Source organism: Palaemon carinicauda, unplaced genomic scaffold, assembly GCF_036898095.1.
Source record: "Palaemon carinicauda isolate YSFRI2023 unplaced genomic scaffold, ASM3689809v2 scaffold214, whole genome shotgun sequence".
Lineage (NCBI taxonomy): Eukaryota > Metazoa > Arthropoda > Malacostraca > Decapoda > Palaemonidae > Palaemon > Palaemon carinicauda.
The window spans coordinates 73,360-93,585 of NW_027169745.1; the positions used below are offsets into that span (position 1 = coordinate 73,360).

The 20,226-nt window shown below is 34.7% G+C and overlaps 1 long non-coding RNA gene across 1 annotated transcript; it reads left to right on the top strand.

Annotated features, from left to right (window-relative positions):
• The first annotated feature begins 25 nt into the window (after positions 1 to 25).
• Positions 26 to 20,138, top strand: LOC137636033 (uncharacterized). The gene is made up of 3 exons (XR_011042896.1): positions 26 to 162; positions 1,173 to 1,247; positions 19,830 to 20,138. It is a non-coding gene; the product is annotated as an uncharacterized lncRNA (long non-coding RNA).
• Positions 20,139 to 20,226: the final 88 nt, after the last annotated feature.

Sequence of the window (20,226 nt, forward strand, 5' to 3'; positions counted from 1 at the left end):
TAAGGACAGAATGCCTAAGGACAAAATGCCTAATCCCTCAACACGGGCAAATGCCTAATGGACAAAACATCTAAAAAGGGATAAAAAAAAAAGAACTAGATAACTGAGCACTGTAGAGTACTGACCTCGGCCAAGATGGCTAAGTTTACCTTCATCCTTATTGTAAGTTGCATGAATTTTTTTGTTCTATTTATTTACTGGAATAATTTCGTATTAACTTTTTCAACATTTTCACCTAATAAATTCGGTATTTGCTTGTTCAGCCCTGCTGCTGCCTCCGATGCTTTAGATGACCGCGGAGGTAGCAGCAGTAGGGGATTCAGCATTATGAAGCTTCATCTGTGGGGGATAATGTGGGAGGGTGGGCTGTGACACCCTAGCAGTACCAGCTGAACTCGGTTGAGTCCCTTGTTAGGCTGGGAGGAACGTAGAGAGTAGAGGTCCCCTTTTTGTTTTTGTTTCTTTGTTGATGTCGGCTACCCCCCAAAATTGGGTTAGTGCCTTGGTATATGTATGTATGTACAAGCTTAGAGAGAGTTTGGTGAGGAATTGAAACACACTTGTTAAAAGTATGGTGCCATCCTTCTAGGGATTTCGTAGATTTTGGAAAATTCGATTCTATTCCATGATACACATTCCACATTTGAACTTCGTCAACCCCTCTGAACTATTCTGAGCCATGATATTTTAAAATATTAAAAAAAATTCACTAAAAATATCTTAAGTTTAGTGGTCCATTGGAGTAAAAAAGTTTGTGAGAAAGATCAGCCACATCCTCTGTTCCTTTTCCTCACCGAGCTATTTTCCCCTGTTGGAGGCCTTGGGCTTATAGCACCTTGCTTTTACAACAAGGTTTGTATCTTAGCTATTAATGTTAATAATAATAATAATAATAATAATAATAATAATAATAATAATAATAATAATAATAATTATAATAATGATGATTATAATAATGCTAATAATAATGACAATGATGATAATAATAGTTATAATAATAATAAAAATGATAATAATAGTAATAATAATAATAATAATGATAATAATAGTAATAATAATAATAATAATAATAATAATAATAATAATAATAATAATGTTGTGTTGTATGTACAATGTCTAAAATGTAGTTTAGCTAAAAATATAAGAACGGTAATTTATTTACTTTCTTTCAGAATTATATACCTGTTTTCCAAGTTTGCAAGAGGATACGTTAACAGTACTGGAGAGATTCACTTCACTAATTACAGGTAAGGTGTATACTGGTTTATTTTAGGTACCATTCACTCTTAGAGTATCATAAAATACATTAACACAAACCAGATTTGTGAAATTCATTCTAATTATTCCAGTCTTCCTTCACCTAATGAGTTATCCTAAACATATGCTTCTTTTCCCTTATAATTGCAAAAATCCTCTGATAATTATGACTAAGTCCTTCGTCATGACAGCCATACAGATCCTACTAAAAAATGGTGAAATACTCTTTTTTTTTCATACATTGTCTCAACTTGAACTCACCCCTATGTCCATGTCTGTCATGCACAATTTTACATATTGTGATTGCACCATTCACAGAAAATATGTATACATATACTTCTTTATCCATACACCAGCAAAATAATACTACCCCACAACGAACTAGCAAATCTCCTAATTTCGCCTAGCGTACCATTACCATGTATAAAAATGCCAACCTATTTTGGATTCCAAAAACTAACAACATTTTTGTATCTTTCACCATTCCTTGCATGGACATCCTTTTCATAATTGTAATCTTTCACTACTCCAAACACATCTTCCTATTATAACCTTTCATTTGCCTATCTCATTTTCTGTTTGTTTTTCTTTTTTCTTAAGAATCGAAAATCTCGCGCGCACTGGTAGGAACAACTGCAAGAACTTCATCCATACCACATATTCCTTTTATATTCTCATCCCAAAACTTCTTCCATGCTGAAGTGTCCAGTCTGTATCTCATTTTTCACCGTATATGCTTCTTCAAACGAATTTTTCTATGCCTTACGCCGGTTTTTATTCTTCTCACATTTATACTTCTGTCTTGAAGATCATGCAATATTGTCACTGAATACTTGCATATGGTTACACACACAGTCATAAACTCACTAAAGTCTCACTCATTATTCTGTCTTCTCTCAATGAATTAATATACAAACTTTCCTATATGATCTGCCACTATTATTATACATTTATATTACTTTATAGTATGATTACCGCCACTGATAATAGTTCATTTATATTTTTCCCTTATGACAATCAACTCGCGTATTAATATCCTCTTTAGCTATTGTAAGCAGGTCTTCAAGGAGACACACACTCCAAAATCAAACCATTGTTCTCTAGTTTTGAGTAGTGCCATAGCCTCTGTACCATGGACATCCACTGTCTTGGGTTAAAAGAGCTCTCTTGCTTGAGGGTACAGTTGGGCACACTATTCTATCAAATTTTTCCTCCTCTTGTTTTGTTAAAGTTTTCATAGTTTATAAAGAAAATATTTATGTTAATGTTGTTACTGTTCTTATTTTTTTTCCTTGTTTCCTTTCCTCACTTGGCTATTTTCCCTGATGGGTCCCCTGGGCTTATAACATCCTGCTTTTCCAACTAGGGTTGTAGCTTAGCAAGTAATAATAATAATAATAATAATAATAATAATAATAATAATAATTTTTTTTTCACACACCAAGGCCCGCCTGAACAGACTTTGTGTCTGACGAAGGGCGAGAAATAAACCCGTAAAAAAAGATGATGATAATAACACAATATGCATTAGCAAACCTTTTTGGGGATTACAAAAACAGTATCATTCTCCAACCATCTACTCAAACCATGATTATTTTTCAAACTCCAGTATTTACTTTGTTGAACCCTCTTCAAGCTCTTTTTCATTGAACCATACTTCTATTAATTCCTGAGATATTCTTTCTCATATGGCAATTGCTTTTATATACAGTTTTACACTAACTACAATTCAACATAAGCACATGTATTGTGCTCTGCAGTACACACTTGAGTTTTCTAGTTCACCCCTTTTAGCCTTACCTGCTACTCGCATTGCTTTGTACATCCTGGAGGAGATGTATAAAGGTGGCTACAGTTATAAAGTAATCCTGTTCTAGATTTGTGATCCATTGACCATTATTCCAAAAAGGATTAATTCTCTTATCTGTACTCCATCCTTTATACCTCAGTTCACCACATACAAAACCATTTTAATATGCTTTTTCTTTCACAATCCTTTCCCTGACCAATCTCACTGCAACCAAAACAGGCAACCAATGACCATCTACCTGTCACACCCTCTTTTCTGTACATCATCTGTCCTTCCAACTCTCTGATTTACACTTCTATTTTTATTTACCCCAGCATAATAGATTCTTTAGCTATGGTAAGCAGCTCTTCAAGAACACTCCAAAATCAAACCTTTGTTCTCTAGTCTTGGGTAGTACCATAGCCTCTGTACCATGGCCTTTCACTGTCTTGGGTTAGAGTTCTCTTGCTTGCTAGAAGAGTCTCTTTAACTATGGTAAGGAACTTTTCTGGGAGAAGGATACTCCAAAATCAAACCATTGTTCTCTAGTCTTGGGTAGTACCATAGCCTCTGTACCATGGCCTTTCACTGTCTTGGGCTAGAGTTCTCTTGCTTGAGGATACACTCGGGCACATTATTCTATCTTATTTCTCTTCCTCTTGCTTTGTTATTTTTTATAGTTTATATAATAAATATTTATTCTAATGTTATTACTGTTTTTGAAATATTTAATTTTTCCTTGTTTACTCTCCTGTCTGGGGTATTTTCCTTGTTGGAGCCCCTGGGATTATAGCATCCTGATTTTCCAACTGGGATTGTAGCTTAGCAAGTAATAATTTTTTTCTTCTGGGGACCTTGGTTGACAGGTGTGTGTTAGCATCCTATTTCCTCTAAACTGTCAGGTTCTGGGAAATCATTTCTTTTTTAATGCTTCTCTCTCTCTCTCTCTCTCTCTCTCTCTCTCTCTCTCTCTCTCTCTCTCTCTCTCTCTCTCTCTCTCTCTCTCTCTCTCTCTCTCTCTCTCTCTCTCTTAACAGTAACACAGTAAACGAGTTCAAGAATAAGTTAGACAAGCTCATAAGAACTTTCTAAATGCTTAAAGTAAATCACTCTACCCAAGATCATATGGAGACTCCGTGGATGGACTAAAAAGTCTCTCTCTCTCTCTCTCTCTCTCTCTCTCTCTCTCTCTCTCTCTCTCTCTCTCTCTCTCTCTCTCTCTCTCTCTCTCTGTTTGTGTGCATATTACCAGGGGAGCAAGAGGGCGTTGAATGGATAACTTGTGCTGTCAAAGTTTGGTGTCGTTTTTCGTAAATGAGGGTCCTTATAGAATGCATTTTGCTTGGTCAAGCTTCTGGGAATTTTGTAGAGACGTCTACATAGGGATAGTTTTGAGATGATCCACAAGCTAATTTTTGCTGCAATAGACAATAAGGGATATCATTGTTTTTAAAGAAATTACTTTGTCTAATTATAACAGTTTAAGCTGTTAATGTAATGAAAGATAGAAGAATTTTTTTTTTTTAATATCCATTACATTATATATCAGCATCTATGGTACTTGCCAAAGACTACATTATCAGGTGTATATAAAGTCTGTTTTCGAAAATATTGTTGCAATATTTCTGTTATATAGTAATGGTACATAACATTTACTAGTACATCCTGTTACACGATTTGTACATCCTCTGGAAGGACATATTTAAAGTATCAATTTGACTTACTATATAAGACTTCATTGTTCTCTTAATAACAGGAAAATGAAGAGGAAATATGCACATTTGTGTTGTAAGGCAATCAAAAGATTTGTTTTAAGCTTAGACTTTTGTGGAAATTTTTATATTTTGCTTCAACAAACCACAAAAAAAAAAAAAAGAAAAAAAAAATTATACTATTAGTAAGAACTTTTACATTACATTTCATTGTCGGTTTCTTACGAATTTTTTAAATATAAAGAAGTCAATGTTTGTTATTAGCAAGAATCAGCTTCGTCTGTATATAGCCCTTGAAAAAGTTGGTGCCTTTCTTTGACAGTGACAGCCAAGAAAAGGAACATTTTTATTCTTGCTGCAGACTCAAATCTCCGCACGCTGATTTTTGCACATGCACCTTAAACTTATTCCCAGATTAGCTGTGATACTGGAGTCAGTGTTGCTGAGATTTTTTTTTTGCAGAGACCAGCCATATGATGTGCAGTTAACCATTTTAGGTTTGCTTTACGTGAGGACTTGCTTATGATTGTTGCAATAGCAGAATGTTGGGTATGTTGTAGAAGAGGGTCTTCTGCTTGTGGAAGGCTTTAATAGTCTGGATTTAGCTATTAGTGTTTTGTCTCTACAATTCAACCAATGATAGCTCAGTGCCGTCTGATGCATGAACTACTAAGGACAGGCAAGATTGCAACAGTTCGGCACTGATAATCTGCAACTGCATATCTTTAGAAAATAATATCAGGGGATTAAAAAGCATCTGCCCTATACATTGCCACAACTTTTTTTTGCCAAGTCAGTAGAAAAATATCATCCTCTTTACCTGGAAATGCATAAAAGAATGGTAACAAGTTGCATTTGTCCTTATCTAATTAAATGAATGTATCATGGCTAGGGATAAATGTCTCAAAATCTATTAAAACTCTTAAATTGGTCAAGGAAGTTATTGCTCTGTAACAGATTACCAGAATGATAACATCTATGCCATTGGAAGGAATGACAATACGATTTGCACCTAATTCTTCAGCACTGTAAATTGTATTGAGGATGGTTCGGTTGCCAGCTTCCCTGCGAGTTGGTCCATGTGTGGTGATGTCTCTCATTCCCTTTTCTTCAAAAAATAAACATTATTTTTTACTTCTTTATAAAGGCTTGATACAGGTCGAGATGAACTGGACAACATGAAATCCCTGAAGGTAGGCACTGAAAGGTGATTCTGGATATTATATAACTCCAATAATCCTGATTTTATTTTGCCTTGTCTTTTCAATTGCACTTAGACTGGGAAGTTGATCATATATAGTAGAGCAGAATTGAATGTTTGATGTTTATTGGGACATCTTGAAGAAGGGTGTATCTGTAGCCCTGTTTTACATCTGAATTTTTGGTTTGGGTGAAAGGACCACTTGTCGGTTGCATACATGGCATCGACAATGACAGAAGTGTTGATTGTCACCTTGGGTAATGTATCTAGACATTTTGCGTGTCTTCCTATATTACTTTCAATTTGTTTACTTTTCTCATTCTGCCCTCAAAGTCAAATAAGGAGGGTGGAATTTCAGTACAGTCATATTCTTCAGCAGTTACCACCTGAGAAACTATCTGAAGCAGATATGTTTCTGAAAACTACTTAACTTTTTCTTTCTTAAAAGTCTTTCTCACAATTGTTTACCTTCACTTTCAAGGAGAAAAGTATTTAGGCTTTTCCTCCAATGAATTTGACTTGATTCAAGTCACTATGAAATTCTTTGAAAGCACCTACTCTATATGATATGCAAACCAATCTTTCTACTGTAAGCTCTTGGAATAGGTTGACCATTTCTGTGATGGTCACTTGAAGATAACCCTGTGCTGTCTGCTAATCCTTGAGACGATGACCGATCTAAATTCATGATTTTTGGGTGGTGTCTCAATACTAGTGTTCATATGAAGCACTCTCTTCAACTTAACAATACTGTATTTTCAGCAAAGATAGGTTTTGTGGAAAGCCATTTCATTTTGGGTTTTTAGTGTCGACGTGATCCCACAAGTATACATGGCTTTGGTTCACTAAAGTGTTGTATGTCTCTTCAAGAACCATTCAGTCTTGCCTGTCCTTAGTAGTTTGTGTAGCAGATGGCACTGAACAATCTTTGATGTAGTTGCTGGTGTAAGTCAGGACTACTGCTCAGTCTTCCACCAGCAGAGGATGTTCTTCTAAAATATATTAAATGTTTTGCTGTTGCAACGACCATGATAAAGTTCTCATACTTGACTTAACACAAAAGTTATTGACAACATCAAATGGCTAATCTCCGCAAAAAAAATAAAAATGCTGACTCCAGTTTACATGAGAAAAATTGTAACTCCGAGTAAAGGGGATGTGCAAAAATCGATGTGTTGGAAATTATCTGCAGCAAGAATGTTTCTTTTCTTGGCTATCACAATCAAGGAGAAGCACCATCTTGCTCAAGGGTAATCTACTTGATCGTTGATACTGACAAATATTAATAAGCACTGACTCTTTTTATATCTTAAAAATCCATAAGGAAAATGCTAGGAAATACAATTTAACAGTTCTTACTAATTATATTGATATTTTCTGCTATAAAGCTAAATATTAAGATTTCTATAAAATGCAAATCTATTTCCATGACTGTGTAATATTTTATTTTCATTATTATGTTAGGATAATGAGGTCATATATGAAATATCAAATTTGCAATGATATGCCTTCCTAGCAATTATGTCACTATTTTTTGTGTGGTGAATCTCTCTGAAAATCAATATTGGAAACATCCCTCTATTGTCATATGACAGAGTATGGTGACATTTCCTTTTTATTGTCATGTTATTAACAGTACAATAAAGTCTTGTATATCAAATAAATGCTCTGAAAAAGTACTTTCAAGTATGATGCACTAGGAAATATTCAGTATGATAAAATAAAACAAATAATATTGAACTAATAAATTTGTGAAACTGAATTATATCCACCTGTTAATGTGATATATTGCAAGTACCGTGAAGTATATTCTTCCAGATTTCATTTAGTATTACCATAACAGCTTCAAATGTCATGAATACACATTGTAATTTCATGGAAGACAATGACCACCTAATTTTTGTACCATAAAAACTAACAAGATTGTTTGCTGAACAGAAACTTATGAAATGTGCTTCATTTTCATTCGCCAAGACCCTCGACACCCATCACATTCTCTAGCCCTTGATTATTCCTTCCAACTTTAGCATTGAAGTCGCCAATCACAATTTTCATATCTCTTGGATCTCATCTATTAAACTCTGCAGTCCTTCATAGTATTCATCTTTTCCTTTCTTCAGGGAAATCATTCGTTGGGTTATAGCAAACTGTAATACTCACATTGCACTGCTTTGATTTGAACTTTGCTGGTAACAATCTACTATTTACAGCTCTCCACTCGGTTAATGGCTTTTCTGCTCTTGGTGTCATCAATAGGAATAGATGATGATGATGATGATTAAAACTGACAAAAATTAGTTTAAGGGTCACCTTGAAACTACCTCTGCATACAAGTCCTTCTAAATTCCTGTAAACCTGGCTAAGCAAAGGGCATTCTATAGGAACCCTAGTTTATGAAGAATGACACCAAACTTTAACAACACTACATGGGATCTGTGCTCCCTAGGTATATGTGTATGGTTTTAGGTTCCATGTTTTTACTACGTTCGCATTCTTTATCTTAACATCCAAAACCTGACCTTCTACCATCACAGGGTCATCCACTTTCAGGTATATGTTTACTTTTACTTTTGAAAGTTTTAGGTTCCATGTTTTTACTACGTTCGCATTCTTTATCTTAATATTCAAAACCTGACCTTCTACCCTCCCAGGGTCATCCACTTACATCTTCCCCAAATGGCTCCTTTCAATAGGTTTTTGGTTTGAAATCCCTTACTTTGATTAGTGATACCAAGGTGATACCATCTATTAATATTTGTACATCGTCTTAAGCTGACTGTCCACACATTTGGTGCAGCATTACCTAGACGGCCACTGCCATAGTTATACATTTAGCTTTCTATTCAGTCACCACTAGTATTGCTCTATACATTTACATTGATTATCCATCAACTATTCAGTATCCATTTCTGTTTCTGCCTATTCTTATATAATTTTCTTTTAATGGTGGCATAAGTCTTTTAATAGTTTGTCATCTGTTTTGATTTTGTTACTATTTTGAAAATATTTTGTTAATTTTTTCTCATCGTTTATTTCCTTATTTCCTTTCCTCACTGGGCTATTTTTCTCTGTTGGAGCCCTTGGGCTTATATCATCTTACTTTTCCAACAAGGAAAAGTAATAATAAAAATAATGATAATAATAATAATTCTCAGAATATTCTCTTGTTTTACACAACTAGCTACTTTTATAAATCTATTTTCAAGTCTATATTCCAGGCAATAACAACTCATTTGAACATAATTACATTTTCATCCTTTCTCCAGAACACACACAGTATACACCACAACTTAAACTCATATTCACTTTCCTCTAATACTTCCCTATTCTTAGGTATAGTGCCAACATCCCTTCTTCCTAAGCAGAAATATTTGCCTGTCCAGTTCTAAGCATTAATATACTTGAAGTTTTCTCTAAGTATACTTCTTATTAAACTGAAATATGTCCCTATTCATTTCAGGGCATTATTACACTTCAACGTTTTCTCTGAATAGACCATTCTACCAATATATCTATCAGACATAGTTCGAGGAAATCTTTGCAACTGTATCTATCAAAGGAACATTTCACAATTTATTTGAACTAGTGCGGTCATTCTACCATTTCCTTTCAATGATTGCAGGAATAAAATTCATTTTTTTTACTTGAAATTCTCTTCCTTACATTCTCATATACAGCCATCTTGCTCTACTATCATAAGTTCCCATCAACAACCCCATTATAATGAACACAATTCAAGGACCAAACATACACAACTTGCTCACTTTCTTTCAGACTGTTAACAACAATACGCAGCAGGGTTTAACAATCGATAATTCGCACACAACTGAACTATGTTCTTACACAGCCAACAACAATCTCTTGAAAAGTTTATATACTGCAGCATATATCTATATCTATCTATCTATCTATCTATTGCAATACCAATTTCCTCGATTCAATTGCACTTCTGTAATTGCAACAGCAAACTAGTCACACGTGAAATCTCTTGTCTATTCAGCCCACTCTCAAACAATAACATACTGAACCCCTTCCATCAAAATCCTTGAAATAAATCTGTCCTTTTGGCATAAACACAGATCTAAAGTGTATACAACTTTTCTATCCATCATTATCAAATAATCAGCTCTTAGGACCAACTGATATAGCAAGGTAACCCTCATCTTAATGCTGACTGTTCTTATTGCTATGAGGCCAATCTGTTGAACGTCTCCATTCTTTTGAGTTTTCAATTATCTCCTGTTATGTATTATTATTATTATTATTATTATTATTATTATTATTATTATTATTATTATTATTATTATTATTATTGTTGTTGTTGTTGTTATTACTACTTGCTAAGCTACAACCCTAGTTGGAAAAGCAGGATGCTATAAGCCCAGGGGGGCCCAGCAGGAAAAATAGCCCAGTGAGGAGAGGAAAAAGGGAAAATAAAATATTTTAGGAGTAACATTAAGATAAATATCTCCTATAAAAAGTTTAACAAAAAAGGAGGAAGAAAAATAAGATAGCCTAGTGTTCTCGAGTGTACCCTTTTTACCCTCAAGCAAGAGAACTTTGACCCTGGACAGTGGAAGACCATGGGACAGAGGCAATGCACTACCCTATACTAGAGCACAATGGTTTGATTTTGGAGTGTCCTCATGGAAGAGCTGTTTGCCATAGCTAAAGAGTCTCTTCTACCCCTAACAAGAGAAAATTCTATTTAGTTCATTCATCTTGCCCATTACTGATCCTGGTAACCTTTCTGAAAGGTTTTCCTGTTCACGTCCTGGTGTCCCAGATTAAGGTTGACATATTGAGAACACCCGTATTGCCTTATCTCAAAGATCATTTAAACATTTAGTAGTCTCTTATTTTTTCACAATTACAACAAAAATAATTAACATCTAAAAGAACTGCATCATATGCTTTTACTCATTTTATGATCCATAGCATCTCCTGAATTCGTTTCTACTCACAGCATCCTTTAAGCAGCTCTCCTATCTTCTATTTGATATCCTTCCTTTCCAGTCATCATAGGATCTGTTTTGCTTATGTTTAGCACATTCATCTCTACATTTTTCTCCTCCACTTCAACATTTCTATATTTCTCCGTCCATTATTGAGATAAACTGTAAATGATATAGGGTTTATCCTTGAAAGGAATCTAAGATTTTTCTGATATACTTCTCAAACACCTACCACTGTCTTCACCCTAGATATATGTTAAGTAGTCTGTCAATCTAATTCCTACAAATAGTGGTATTGTGTGTCTTTGCAAATACCTACCACTGTCTTGAGGGTACACTCGGGCACACTATTCTATCTAATTTCTCTTCCTCTTGTTTTGTTAAAAGTTTTATAGTTTATATAGGAAATACTTGGTGTTGTTGCTGTTCTTTAGAATATTTTTTCATTGTTTCCTTTCCTCACTGGGTTATTTTCCTGGTTGGAGCCCCTGGGCTTATAGCATCCTGTTTTCCCAACCAACTAAGGTTGTAGCTCAGCAAGTATTAATAATAGTAATAATATACAAATGGACTCTGTCCATCTAATTGCTTGCCTTACTACTATAATAAGTGTCTTCTCGAAGTATCATTCCAGTATTTAACTCATTATCATGACTGTCTTTGTTGCATTACCTTTAAGATACAGGGATCCTGATCAAGCACTATATACACTATCCAACGTTGTTAATCAAACTGTGTATAACTCAAACACGAACATATTTTATGCCCTTGCAAATGAATCTATTACCTCTGTCTGTATTTCACACTGGACCACATAAACAGGGTAATGTTTCTCCCATGTGATATCAAACAAGACCTTACTTTGTCTCATTTTGTTTCCCATTTTAGACTATTTTGTATGATTTTCATCTGGAATTTTTCATTTCTAATTTTCTTTCTTTTTATATTGCATTCTAAATTCAGTTATATTTCATCCAGGAAACTTTTTAAACATTATAGAAGCTGTTTGACCAAAGATCTGGCAGTTATTTAAGTCTTATGGAAGCGTTCTAAACGTTACAGATGAATTCTGAACAAAGAACTGGCAGTAATTCTTCTATTTCCACATTCATGTTTCTACACATTTTCCTTCATTCTTTTATTGAATCTCACAGAAAATTCTTGGTCCCAAAATAGAAACTTACAAATACTAACTGGTTGACATTTTTCTTGTTTGTCCATTCTTTTGCATGAATTATTCGTTCGCCAATAAAAACACTTTTTTTAATCACATTTATCCATAATAGTCTTAATATCTACTTTCATTTTATTTCAACTATAATCAATTGAGCATCCTAGCAATAACTTTACTCCTTCAAAAGTATTCATTTTATGGGACAACTATTCTACAGTAATACTCTGGCTGTAATCTCTATATACGTAAGCTATTTGGATATTTTCTCTATATACGTAAGCTATTTGGATATTTTCTCTCTACAATTATATGTCCTTACCTCCCTCAACAGCAAATGACACAGGGCTGATAATTGGTAGACATCGGCATTTTTCTCAAATAGTTTCATTTTTTAAATCTTATGAGATTAAAGTAACGATATCCAAATAGAATCTTTCTGGTGACCTGCGTTCCTAATTCTCACCACCTGCTTGCCTTAGTCTTTTGTCCCTTCTCATTTCTACATTATTATTATTATTATTATTATTATTATTATTATTATTATTATTATTATTATTATTATTATTATTATTATTATTATTATTATTTAGAGGAGGAGTGGAAGTTATTAAAAGAAAATTTTGTTGGACGTGCAAGTGATGTGTGTGGCAAGAAGTTTGTTGGAATTGCAAGTGATGTGTGTGGCAAGAAGTTTGTTGGAGACAGCATGAGGAAGGGCAGTTAATGGTGGAATGAAGGAGTGAAGGTAAAAGTGGAAGAGAAAAAGAGGGCTTCTGAAGAATGGCTGCAGAGTAATAGTGTAGAGAAGTATGAAAGAGATAGAGAGAAAAATGTGGAAGTAAAGCGCAAGGTAAGTGAGGCAAAGAGGACAGCTGACCTGAGGTGGGGTCAGGGATTGGGTCATTCATATGAAGAGAATAAGAAGTAGTTTTGGAAAGAAGTGAAGGGTGTAAGGAAGGCTGGTTCAAGAATTGAAGAGACAGTGAAAGATGGAAATGGAAGATTGTTAAAAGGAGAGGAGGCAAGGAAAAGATGGGCGGAATATTTTGAAAGTTTACTGAATGTTAAGGATAATAGGGAGGCAGATATAATTGCTGTTGCAGGTGTTGAGGTGCCGGTGATGGGAGATGAGAATGAGAGAGAGAGAGAGGAAGTGAGGAGATCACTAGATGAAACGAGAGTAGGAAAAGCATCTGGTATGGATGGTGTGAGAGCTGAGATGTTGAAGGAAGGTGGTGTGACTGTACTTGAATGGTTGGTGAGATTGTCTAATATGTGTTTTGTGTTGTCAATGGTACCAGTAGATTGGGTCTGTGCATGTATTGTACCACTATATAAGGGTAAGGGAGATGTGCATGAGTGTTGTAATTCAAGGGGTATTAGTTTGTTGAGTGTGGTGGGAAAAGTGTATGGTAGAGTACTGATTAATAGGATTAAGGATAAAACAGAGAATGCAATCTTGGAAGTACAGGGTGGTTTTAGAAGAGGTAGGGGTTGTATGAATCAGATTTTTACAGTTAGGCAGATATGCGAGAAATATTTATCAAAAGATAAGGAGGTGTATGCTGCGTTTATGGATCTAGAGAAAGCATATGATAGAGTTGATAGGGAAGCAATGTGGAATGTGATGAGGTTATATGGAGTTAGTGGAAGGTTGTTGCAAGCAATGAAAAGTTTCTACAAAGGTAGTAAAGCATGTGTTAGGATAGGAAATGAAGTGAGCGATTGGTTTCCGGTAAGAGTGGGGCTGAGACAGGGATGTGTGATGTCACCGTGATTGTTTAACTTGTATGTTGATGGAGTGGTGAGAGAGGTGAATGCTTGAGTGCTTGGACTAGGATTGAAACTGGTAGACAAGAATGACCATGAATGGGAGGTAAATCAGTTGTTGTTTGTGAATGATACTGTACTGGTTGCAGACGAGGAAGAGTAGCTTGACCGATTAGTGACAGAATTTGGAAGGGTGTGTGAGAGAAGGAAGTTGAGAGTTAATGTGGGTAAGAGTAAGGTTATGAGATGTATGAGAAGGGAAGGTGGTGCGAGGTTGAATGTCATGTTGAATTGGGGGAAGTACATTGGTATATGTATGTATGTAACCTTGCTTCTTATTTAGGTACTTTTCCTGCAGTTAATTCATTACAAAAACTAATTTTTCTTTGCCTTGCTTATGAGTTACAATGCCCAAAAGGCTATACACTACAGTACCAAACTTTATTCAATGAACTATACACATGCACTCATTAACCTTGCACAAATCAACTTAATACCGTCACTGTATATCAAACCACGTAACTAGGACACATATCACCTATGTTATACGATACAAGGCCTTCTCTTTAATCTTAGTTTATCTTCCATTCCAAACTCTACTTGACAATGTTTCAGAATTTATTCCACACTTCATCCGATATTTCTTCATCTACCACATACCGTACATTATTTGTATCTCTCTCTCTCTCTCTCTCTCTCTCTCTCTCTCTCTCTCTCTCTCTCTCTCTCTCTCTCTCTCTCTCTCTCTCAGCATGTCAACATGGACGAATCTTATCCTCACTACAAGCTCAAAATAATACTCTTATTAATGTTACTATGTCTGTCATTCCAATCATCATCGTGAAACATTCGACCTCTTATTTCTCAACTCGTCTGCACTTTTATGGCGGTCTGCTTTTCTCTCGTTTATCGATTGCGTCCATTATCAAGTATTTATTCCCAAGGAGAGTTCTTCCATTCATTGGCTGTTTCTTCTTTTACCTAACTGCCTACATTGTTTTGTTTACAAGATCACATTCTATTATTATTATTATTATTATTATTATTATTATTATTATTATTCCTCGCTAACCTACAACCCTAGTTGGAAAAGCAGGATGCGATAAGCCCAGGGGCCCTAACAGGGAAAATAGCCCAGTGAGGAGAGGAAACAGGGAAAAATAAAATACTTTAAGAACAGTAACAACAATAAAATAAATATTTCCAATATAAACTATAAAAATTTTAACAAAACAAAACAAGAGAAAGAGAAATTAGATAGAATATAGTGCCCGAGTGTATCCTCAAGTAAGAGGAACTTGACCCAATATATGGTGTTTCAGACTTTATTTTTTCTTTACCAACACTCAACCAGTCCTTGTAAATTATTATCTGAACTTTCTCTCCTACTTCAATCAATAGACATTGAAACACTTACTCTCATTTATTCACGTGTATTCACATTATGTTCAATGTCCACTTCCTTTCTCCCTAAAGTGAAATATGTCTGTCCAGTTCTTTGACCACATGACACATTCTCTAGCTAAGGTAGCCCCAGGAAATTTCTGCACCAGTACCTTTCATGAAACTATTTTACAATCTATTTGTTACAAGTGCAGTAATTCTGCCATCTCTTTCTTGCAATGCTTATAGGAATAAATCCATTTTTTACCATCCAAATGTACTTCACATCACCGTTTTCTTCATGTGTAGTATCTCACACTTGCAGCCTATCTCAATATTGGTACTATGGCAATTATTATTATTATTATTATTATTATTATTATTATTATTATCAATTGCTAAGCTACAACCCTAGTTGGAAAAGCAGGATGCTATAAACCCTTGTGGGCCCAACAGAGAAAATAGCTCAGTGAGGAAAGGAAACAAGGGACAATAAAATCTCTCAAGAACAGTAACAACATTAAAATAAATATTTTCTATATAAACTATAAAAAAATAACAAAACAAGAGGAAAAGAAATTAAATAGTGTGCCAGAGTATACCCTCAAGTAAGAGAACTCTTTTGAGATAAAAGGTATTTAACTCAGTTCTTGATAAACTTCTAGTATTTTTCTCATACTTTCGAAACACCTACCATTGTCTTCACTCTAGATATGTACAAGGGAGTCTGTCCATCTAATTGCTCGACATGCTAATTTAATAAGTATCTTAACTCATTATCAGGGCTGCCTTTTTTTGCATTACTTTCAAAATATAGGGACCTTTATCAAGCACTATATACTCTATCCAGCATTGTTAATTAAATGGTATGTAACTCATACACAAATATTTTCTATTCTCTTGCAAATTTCAGTGTTACCTCGGTCTCTATCGTACACTAAACCACATAAATAACATTCTCTCTCTCTCTCTCTCTCTCTCTCTCTCTCTCTCTCTCTCTCTCTCTCTCTCTCTCTCTCTCTCTCTCTCTCTCTCTCTCTCTCTCTATCATGTGATATTATACAAGACCTTACATAGTCTCCTTTCATTTTGGAATCAACTTGACATTCATCTATAATGTTACTTGACACTTTTCTCTCTTTTCTATATTGCACTCCAAATTCAGTAACATTTTTTTTCCATTTCCTTATATTTCCACAATCATATTTTACACTTTCTCATTCACTGTTTCCTTTAATCTGACAGAAGATTCTGGGTCTCACACAAGAACTTCCAAATACTAAATGTTTGACACTTATTTCTGTCTCTTCCATCCTTTCACATGAATTATTGGTTCTCCTATACATGGTCTTTTTATCAAATTCATCTGAAATAGTCTTGATGTCTGCTTTCCTTTATTTAAACCTTTTAGCCATGGTAAGTAGCTCTTCTAGAAAAAAAGACACTCCAAAATCAAACCATTGTTCCCTAGTCTTGGGTAGGGCCATAGCCTCTGTACTATGATCTTCCACTGTCTTGGGTCAGAGTTCTCTTGTTTGAGGGTACAATTGGACACACAATTCTATCTAATTTCTCTTCCACTGTTTTGTTAAATTGTTATAGTTTATATAGGAAATATTCATTTTACTGTTGTTACTGTTTTTAAAATATTTGATTTTTCCTTGTTTCCTTTCCTCCCTGGGCTATTTTCCCTGTTGGGGCCCCTGGGCTTATAGCATCCTGCTTTTCCAACTATGGTTGTAGCTTAGCAAGTAATAATAATAATAATAATAATAATAATAATAATAATAATAATAATAATAATAATAATAATAATATGGTACTGTTATCTCAGGATGCCAGAAAACCTAAAATCAATCAATACACTTTCAAATATCAACTTGTGACCTCCCTCAACAGCACGTGACCCAGAGCCTATGACTAATAGACTCCAACATTTTCCCCCCAACTAATTCTTGCTATATCTGGCCATATACTGAAGCAAGCTTGTTAAAGTCTAGCTTCTCAATGCCTATCTATCTGTTACCTTGGCACGTTGTCCTTTCCCTTATGTTGTATGCTCTATTAGTGTTATTTTTGTACTTTTCCTTTTAGTTTATTATAAACAAATTTCCTTTACATTTCCTTAGAGCTACAAGGACTAGAGTCAAATAAGCATTATACATTACAATACCGAGTTTTATTCAATGAACTATCTACTTTCACTCATTAACCTTGCACAAATCAACTTAATACAGACAGTACGACCAAGTATATAAATAACCCCTTATGGAATGTTATGCGAGACATTCCTTTCAGTCTTGCTTCATTTTCCATTCTAATCACTACTTGAATTTCCTTTAAGATATGTTTTCATACACTTCCTAGCTTAATAACCCCCCCCCCCCCCTTCTCTCTCTCTCTCTCTCTCTCTCTCTCTCTCTCTCTCTCTCTCTCTCTCTCTCTCTCTCTCTCTCTCTCTCTCTCTCTCTCTCTCTCTCAGGAGAATCTGACTCCTTATTTTATTTCCTTTTTTTGTCATTCCATTCTTCCACATCAATCATAACACTCTTATTCTTCACATTCTTCTGCAATTTTCCCTATGTCTGCATTCATCACTCATGAACCAAATTCAGTTTCTTATTTTCCCACCAGTGATTGATCCTTATCACCTTTACATACTGCATTCATCAAGTATTTAATCACAGAGGGAGTTCTATCTCTGCCTGTTCTCTTCAATCAAGGAACTGACTTCATTTAGTTCTCTTTTTTAAATCACTTTCTTGCAAGGAACTTTACCATTCTGACCAGAGTTACTCTTAAAACATACGTTCCTTCAGACTCTTAAGTTTCTCACATGACCAACATTCAACCTTTCCCTTTTCAATCACAACCATTCTGACCCAAGTTACTCTTAAAACATACGTTCCTTCAGACTCTTAAGTTTCTCACATGACCAACATTCAACCTTTCCCTTTTCAATCACAACCATTCTGACCCAAGTTACTCTTAAAACATACGTTCCTTCAGACTCTTAAGTTTCTCACATGACCAACATTCAACCTTTCCCTTTTCAATCACAACCATTCCGACCCAAGTTACTCTTAAAACATACGTTCCTTCAAACTCTAAGTTTCTCACATGACCAACATTCAACCTTTCCCTTTTCAATCACAACCATTCTGACCCAAGTTACTCTTAAAACATACGTTCCTTCAGACTCTTAAGTTTCTCACATGACCAACATTCAACCTTTCCCTTTTCTATCACCTGTTTGCAGAGGTCGATCTCCTACACATATATTAAAACTCTAATTCACCTTTCCTCCATTCTTCTCTATTCACAGCATCATCCAATTAGCGTTCTTCCTTCGTTTCATTTCCAGACAACTTCAACATTACTTCGTCCATTTTTGTAGTAAATAAAAACAATAATAATATTCTTAAATCCTTCTGAAACATTTACCACCGATTTCACCCTAAATATAAGTACACTCTTATTTTTCTTCCTCTTGTTATGTTAGATTTTTTTTTTTATAGTTTATACGAGATATTTGTTTTAATGTTAGTGTTCTTAAGATATTTTATTTTTGTCTTGTTTCCTTTCGTCACTGGGTTATTTTCTGTGCTGGAGCCCTTGGGCTTATAGCATCCTGCTAGGGTTGTTGCTTAGCAAGTAATGACAATAATAATAATAATAATAATAGAAGGGGTCTGTTCTTCTGTTTCTTCTCAGAGTAGGGTTCTAGTTGTTAATGATAAAGACTGCTTTCATTACATTGTTTTTAGGATATAGGGACCCAAATATATTTGTTTGAAAATTAGATTAAATATGATATGAACGCTTTACTAAATATCAGTATATTTCCCCAGTCTGTATTGTACACTAAACCACTTAAATACATATACTGTATCTCACTTGTGATACTATACAAGACCTTACTTTTTCCATTATAGACTGTAGTTAATATTCATATAGAAATTTTAATTGGCAATTTATATTCCATTCCAAATGCAGTAAAACTGTTACTATTTCCAGAACCATATTTTGCACATCGTCGTTCAGTCACACCATAAACTTTTTTTTTCACATGAATCATGGAATTTTCTATACATTCTATTCATCACATTCATTTTTCGTTATTTAAAGCATAAACAATTATCTTTCTTTACTCTGTAACAAGTATAAATTTAATCTACGTTTTTTATTTATGAATTTTCTCAATTTTGGTTAATTTATTCCTATACTGGACAATGAACTAAAATTTCGTGCCCATATCAGGATTTGTCTAGCAATAAGTAATTTATCAGTTTCACTTGGCTAATAATTATGGATCTTTTTATATGCCTGTAAAACTTTTCCAGTCCATTGGATAATTTTCATATATGATTCTCACTTTGTAAGTTTCTTTTATATATGTATTGATAACTTTTCAAGTTTCCTTTGGCGAATTCTATTTTCTATGTTTCAAGTATATGTACAACTAACTTTTCCAGGCCACTTGGCCAATTCCCATTTTTCCCCCATATTCTATGCATAAGTATTCCAGCCCAATGGGCATATAGGTAATTCCCATTTTCTATGGTTCAAGTATATGTAAATTTTTCAGAAATGGTCGGAATCCTGGTGGTTTCAGCAGCAGATCGGGGTATACCTGGAATTCATCGCCTCGCCTCACTTCCGGGCGGTACTGGAAGAACCTGGAACCAGCCCTAGACCAACACCAGTGAGGGGGGACCCTGGTCGCTCATTCGTCCCTGGTACTATAAAAGGTCTGCAAACCTATCTTTAAAAATTCATTTACAAAATAGCTAAAGGCAACTCAAGAGGCTAAATTGACAACTCATTGAACTCTTAAACACCATTTTCTATGCTGTATCTGAGAAACCTTCAGATAAAATAAACCTGTGAATCAGTACTTATATTCTTTGAATACATCCCTTTTTTGTGGTTTTGAAATGAAACTTGTTTTTGTATTTTTCTTTTATTTTTCACATTTGAAAAAA